Genomic DNA, 6,631 nt, shown 5'->3' with positions numbered 1-6,631 from the left:
ATCTTGCTGTGCACTGAGCAATCCAGATGAATCGGGTCCTTGATCAGAAGTCCATGGAACTTTTGGCAATCTGTGCAAAATTGGGATCTGAGGATGGGCTCAGAAATTTCAGCAAGGATTTGGCGGTATCTTACCCTCGGGCTGTTTAAGAGCCCCTGGTTTTGAATGGCATGAAGCAACAGAGAGCCTTTGATCACATTCTATACAGCTGTCCTGTGTATGGCCCTCCAGCAGCAAACCTTCTCTGCTGTGACCTCAGGGCAGGCCCCATCCCCCCAGCCAGGCTCCTGCCCTGTGAAACATGAGGGTGTAACGCAGGCTGATTGTCAGTGCTTGGCTCCTGGCTTGCCTGACTCAAAGTATGGAGCATCTGTTCACCTTGTGCTGGTCCCCTTCCCAGAATCAATGGGCTCACAGCCCAGACATTTATGCTGAGTCTGGGGGCAGCTGTGCCCTGAGAAGCCATGTCTTGTCACTTGGCCCAGGGAGCACCTCCTCAACGGACCACACTTTTCATATGGGCCTCCTGCTCTCGTGCCCTCTTGTTTTGTTCTGAGGCAGGTGGTTGTGATGGCCAGTATTGTGGGGTCTTGCGATCTCAGAGCAGACACTGGAGCTGACTGACCCCACAGAGGTGCACAAGGATGTGGCCTCGGGCGATGGGTCCCTTCTTGGGGTTCTGCCTCTCCTCCCTGACACCTGACCCTTGCTCTCAAAAGCTCACCTTTCTGTTGTAGTTGCCTCACCAGGGGGAGTGACGGGCTTTGCCCTGCTGACCTATACCCTCGGAGTAGGTGGCCACAGCCTGGCTTGTCACACACTGGGGAAATCCTACACTGGGGAAGTCAGGATTGTGCCTTGCTGGGCTTGGAACCCAGGTAGAAAGGTAGATGGTGTGGGTCTGAGGGACTGATGCCCCAGCCCCAGGACAGGTGACTTCTCCTGGGAGAGGTTGCCCATGGCCCCCTTTGGCCCCTCACCCCTGCAGAGGTGCTGATAGACGCCCCCTGCAGGCCACAGCCTCTGTGCATAGGATCTGCCCAGTATCACATGAGAAGCCAGGCCCAGGAGCCTCGCTCTCTCTGAGAGCAGCTGGTCATCCCACACTGAGGGGCGTCTTCTCGGACAGAGGGCACATAGCTGACCTGCAACTGACATATGGACTCTTCCCTGGGCTTTACCCCTGAATTTACCTCCATTCTTGTCTCCTGTCTCACAGCCCCTGCCTTTTCCCCCAGACACCAGAGATCTCCAGGCTTGGGTGGAGTACGGCATGTTGTCAAGCTCAGTGGTGTCCACCTCACCAGCCCACTGGAATCAAGCCCCAGGAAGCCTCCGAGAGAGCAAGACCAAGGACTTTAAGAAGACTAGGGTTAATGTTAAGGAGCATAGATTGTAAGATGAGGAATTTCACTAGTGTTTTTCAATCCGTAAGAAGAATGAAATAGAAATTGCAGAATTGAAACTTGCACAGACATCAAGAAATAATAGTTTACAGGCCTCAAGAAATAATAGTTTAACAAGTGACACATTCACAGCATCAGAGAAAGGACCACGATCCACAGGGTGTGCAAAAGAGGTGCCTAATCCCAGGAGCAGCAGCGAGGCAGGTGCTGGGCAACCTTTTGTACGTAATATTCACCAAAGGGAACCTCGGCCAGTGATACCAGGGAAAGGCTATCATGGTGAAGGTGCACTCATCTCCAACACCCTCACTTGAAATCAAAGTATTGGCTGAAGAAACAGACTTGACAGAGAGTTTGGCCACCTGGCCTGGGTTCTCCCTACAAAATGTCATGTTTCTCCAAGAACAGGGCACAATTTTCCGAAGCACAGACTGCATATCTTAACGGTACAGCTATTACAAATTTGCACCTTTCTTTGAAGGGAATTGTTAAGTGGTGGGTAGGGAGTGATGTGTTCCAGGGCCCTCTGGCTTGCAGGTGACCCTCTTATCAGACAGGGCAATTCTGCCAATAATTCATCACTGCCTTCATTCCTCAGGTGGTAGGGATACAAAGGGATTAAAAGAGGTGTGGGCAGAGGACAGCCCTCACTGACAGCACAGAGACATCACCTACTGTCTCAACTCCTCTGCCCATATAGCCACCGAGGATGCCAGCTTTTTCTTTCACAGCAGCTGTTGATAGCACACCATCATCCAAGGTGTTCCTGAGCACCAACTTTGCACTACTCAGCAGCATAATGGAGAAATCAAGGATGGCCCATGGAAATACCTAAGGGTCTTGTTCTAGGGCAAACGCGCTTATTCTGCAATATGTGCTTCTTAGTTAATAGGGGTTCGAATGTCCTTCCTTTTATGAAATGATGTTGATAATGTTTGAAAAATAAAAGGTTGGCAACCCCATGAGAAACTATGCTTTTGTCTGAGTGGGGTTGGAGACCAAGAGGGAGTAATGAAAATTATGGCTGTTGAAGTAGTGAGAGGACAGGGCTAACTTGTTCAAGACTGCCTCCCTGCAGGAGGAAGGCCAGCCTTCCTCAAGACTTCATGGACACATAAAGCACCAGAGCCCAAATTTTGGGTCCCTCTCCTGGACCCTGGATCCCTACTGGATCCCTGTGTGCTAGCCCAGAAAAGAGTGTGCAGTGGGGACCCACAAACGCCCCACTATTCCTGTGTCTGTGAACTTCCCCTGATAAACATGGCTCCAGCAGCCAGGGTTACATAGTTTTTGGGAATTCACTTATGGTTACAAGTGCAAAAGACTGAGAACTACTATGTAAAATTAATATTTCAAAACTTCACGTCAGTGATATTTGAAGAACCTCTATAAAGTAACTAAACAAACATAATGGCATTTTATTCCACTGTGTCCAAAGTCGAAGCTTTAAATTGTATAAAAATGAGAGTGAGAAGTAGAGAGCTTCCAAACGTCTGGAAATTAAGATGCACACTTCTAAATAATCCCTGTTTTTACAAACAACAAATGCTGGAGAGGGTGTGGAGAAAAGGGAACCCTCTTGCACAGTTTGTGGGAATGTACATTGATACAGCCACTATGGAGAACAGTACGGAGGTTCCTTGAAAAATTAAACATAGAATTACCATACGACCCAGAAATCCCACTCCTGGGCACCAATATGTCTGCCATAATTGAGTGTGCTTCTGATGCTTGCTCTGTCCTTCAAACTGTTTTTTTATGTGTGTGTCTTTTTTTATGGCTTGCAGCTTTACGTCGAAAGCTGGACGTGGTGGACTGAGTGAAAGAAACTGAAGTAGATAGGCCTTGAGTGTGAGATTTTATATTTATCTGGCTGGTAGTTACTCTTCTTAATATTTGGCATAGCTATAGGTGTCAGAGGATAAAAGTTTTTCTCATACCCTTGTTTTGGTCCCCCCTGTTGTCTTTGGACTTCCCTAGAGACTTCTTAAATAAGGTCTAAGGTATGCGTTTCCTTTAGTTGTAATCCCCTCTTATATAGGAGCTCTATTAGAGGTGGTGGTGAGGTTTGTGGTGGGTAGGATATATTCTGTAGTCTATAATTAGGTCTCTGTGAGCCTGTGTCCATGGCCCCGAGACCTTCACAAATGATTCTCTGTACCACTCCCTCCATGAGTTGAGACAGGAACGGTTGAGGGCGACGGAGTTGGGGATTACCCTTTTTCCACAGTCACTTAGGCTATTAACGACGGAGTTGGGGATTACCCTTTTTCCACAGTCACTTAGGCTATTAAAAACAACCCTATAGATTACGTTCTGTTTAAATCGTTTCTCTTGAGGGCAGGCTTTTGTTAAGTAGAATAGAATGCTCAGAGCATATTTCAAAATGGTTTACATCCCCCCCCCCCCCCCCCCCCCCCCCCCCCCCACTAGAAGCAGGAAGAGATTTTCTCTGATCTGTGCTTTGAGAACCTAATAAGGCTGCTGAAGGAAAAATCATGAAAGTGTGGGGCCTCCCTGCAACTGGACTCCCCTGGAGTTTTAACTCTCAAGCTCATTTACGTCAAGCCTCCAGCACTTCATCAATGAAAATGTAAGTTCTCCTGCACCACTACTGGCTCTGGCATCTAGCTTCCACTCCTGGGCTTCACTCGAGTAAGCTGTGACTCTGTGTGTCTGCCTGTTTCACTAATTTTCAAGGCAGTGGTTTGCCCTGTGACCTCAATTCCCTGAGGAGTCTAAGAAAAGTTGTTGATTTTTCAGTTTGTTCAATTTCTCTTGTTTTGAGGATGGAAGTGATGACTTCCAAGCTCCTTATATCCCAGACTGGAAACTGGAACCCTCTAGTCGATTTTTGTTAGTTTCTTCTCACCTCTGTAGCTTGTCAGTGCTTGACTTTGGCAGTACCAGTAGCCCATGCCAGTGCACCATTTGGGAGGTCAGGGAGTCCCTGATGACAGACCTTTCAAGTCCCTCTCTCTGCCAATGACTTCAGTGATCCTCCAGGCCCTACTCCCAGGCTCCCTGGCTCCTCCTGTCCTCTGCTCAGCCCTTTCCCTCCACCTCTGCCTTAGTCTCCCTATTCAGCAGTGGGTCCCTGGGGCTTGCTCTGGGGGCAGGTCAGAGTGAGCCTTTCCCACGTATCTGAGGAGAGGTCAGAGAGAGTAACAGGCAAAAGGGCACAGCCTGCAGGAGTAGGAAGAACAAAGATGTTCAAGTTCTCTCAAGAGAGATCAAGGTTTGAATTCCTGTTCCTACTACTTCCCACCTGTGTCATCTCTGAAAAGCTACTTAACCCTACTAGGTTTCAGTTTATCTTTAAAAAGCAGCTAACCCAGGATAATACTGAGACCTAGGTTGGTTTCAGTTCATGGGGAAACTGGCTAGGCTGGAGCTGAAATTAGGTCTATCTGTTGTGTGGATGGGCCCATCTGTGTTGGGATCCCTTGGTTAGAGGTGTGAGAACATCCAGGAGGGGCAGAGAATCACCGAACTCCAGCAATATGGTGCATGAAGGCGAGGACCCCAGGGCCCAGCCAGCCTGAGGTTGCTGTGTTTGGGAGGAAAATAGGAGCTTAGGACCCGTGGAGCGGCTACTAGTCCAGCTGAACTGCCTGAGCTCCCCTGATCCCGTGGAGAGTCACTGACAGCCAGGGGCCTGAGCAACCTTGCCTGAGACCCCATAGCCGAGTTTGCCACCAAGGGAGGGAATATTTGTCTCCCCCCATCCAGAGACTGCTGGGCTTTTAAGGGCTGATGCTGGTGGACACAGAGCTAGGTGTGGTGGTACCTCAGTGGTAGAGCTCCAGCCAGAGGGATGGCCAGAGGCAGGGAGTGAGGCAATGCCTAGACAGGTGTGGATGCTGGGAAGACACTTTCTTGACGCCTCCCAAGATCATCTTGGGAAGGTAGCTCCTGTGCAGGGTCCTGGCTCCAGCCAGTGGCATCCCAGTGTTCACGTGCATACGAGTCCATGTGTGCTCACCTGCCAGTGAGGGTTCAGGATATTTGGGCAATGCCAGGTTTGGAAAGAACTTGCACTGAACCCTTTGAATGGCATCTAGTCCATATTGGATATGTGCTGAATGGGAAATTTACCACATTATCATGGGTTCTGCAGGCTGGGGCGGGTGCATTGTGAGGCCTCCTGGGATCCTGTTGGCTGCACAAGGACTCTGTGTCAGGCGTATTCATAGGAAGGATGACTAGAGCATTGCTTCAAGGCTTATTGCCGGGCCACTAAGTCCCGAGTGAGGTGGCTGAAGCCAGGTCCTGGGGTTAGTGTCAGACTACTGGCATGCAGAGCTCTGTCCTGGGGTTTTATGAGGAATTCCAGAGCTGGTGTCATATCGCTGGTGCAGGGGAGATAGCTCCTGACACAGTTGGGTGTGGGGTCTGGGGGGTCCTGAAGCTTGTGTTGGCCTGCTAGTGGGCAGGACTGGGTCCCAGCTGTTCCCAGGACAGGGTCTTGCCTGCTGTGTACAGTCTGCAGGATTGTGGTTTTCTTGCATTTGGTGTCTGTCCCCTGGTGGGTGAGGCTGTCCAGAGGCTAGTGAAGGCTTCCTGGAGGGCAGGGCCCCTGCCTGCCCACTGGTGGGTGGAGCTGGGTCTTGGCCCTCTGGTAGGCAGTGTCATATCTGGAGGCACACCTACAGGTGTCTGTGGGCTCAGGAAGTCTTTAGGCAGCTTGTCTGCTGACGGCTGGGGCTGTGTCCCAGCTCAGTTAGCTGTTTGGCCTGAAGCATCCCAGCACTGGTGCCTACAGGCTGTTGGGTGGGGCTGGCCACCCCCACCCAACTCATTAGCTCTTGGGGCTCATGAGCTAGAGGGAGGATCCCACAACGATGCCTATCAGCACCAGTGTCCAGCAGTAGAAGGAGCTTCTAAGTATGGCTGCTACCAGTGTCCATGTCCCCAGGGTGAGCCGCACCCATGCCCTACCTCTCTGGGACGTGCTCTAAGACAAGCAAGTAGGTCTGGCCCAGGATCCTATCAAATGACTACTTTTGCCCTAGGTCGCAGTGCATTTTATGAGATTTTATGTGTGCCCTTTAAGAGTGAAGTCTCTATTTCCCCCAGTCCTTTGGGACACCCAAAATTAATGGCCCTGCATGCCTTGAAAGCCAAATGCTCTGGGTGCTCATCTTGCTGGTGCAGGACCCCTGGGCTGAAGAGCCCGATGTGGGGCTCAGAACTCTCCTGTGGAAGAACCTCTGCAATATAAT

Source organism: Aethalodelphis obliquidens, unplaced genomic scaffold, assembly GCF_003676395.1.
Source record: "Aethalodelphis obliquidens isolate GAN/ISIS:26980383/991018 unplaced genomic scaffold, ASM367639v1 scaffold74, whole genome shotgun sequence".
Lineage (NCBI taxonomy): Eukaryota > Metazoa > Chordata > Mammalia > Artiodactyla > Delphinidae > Aethalodelphis > Aethalodelphis obliquidens.
This window is presented reverse-complemented; position numbering follows the sequence as displayed.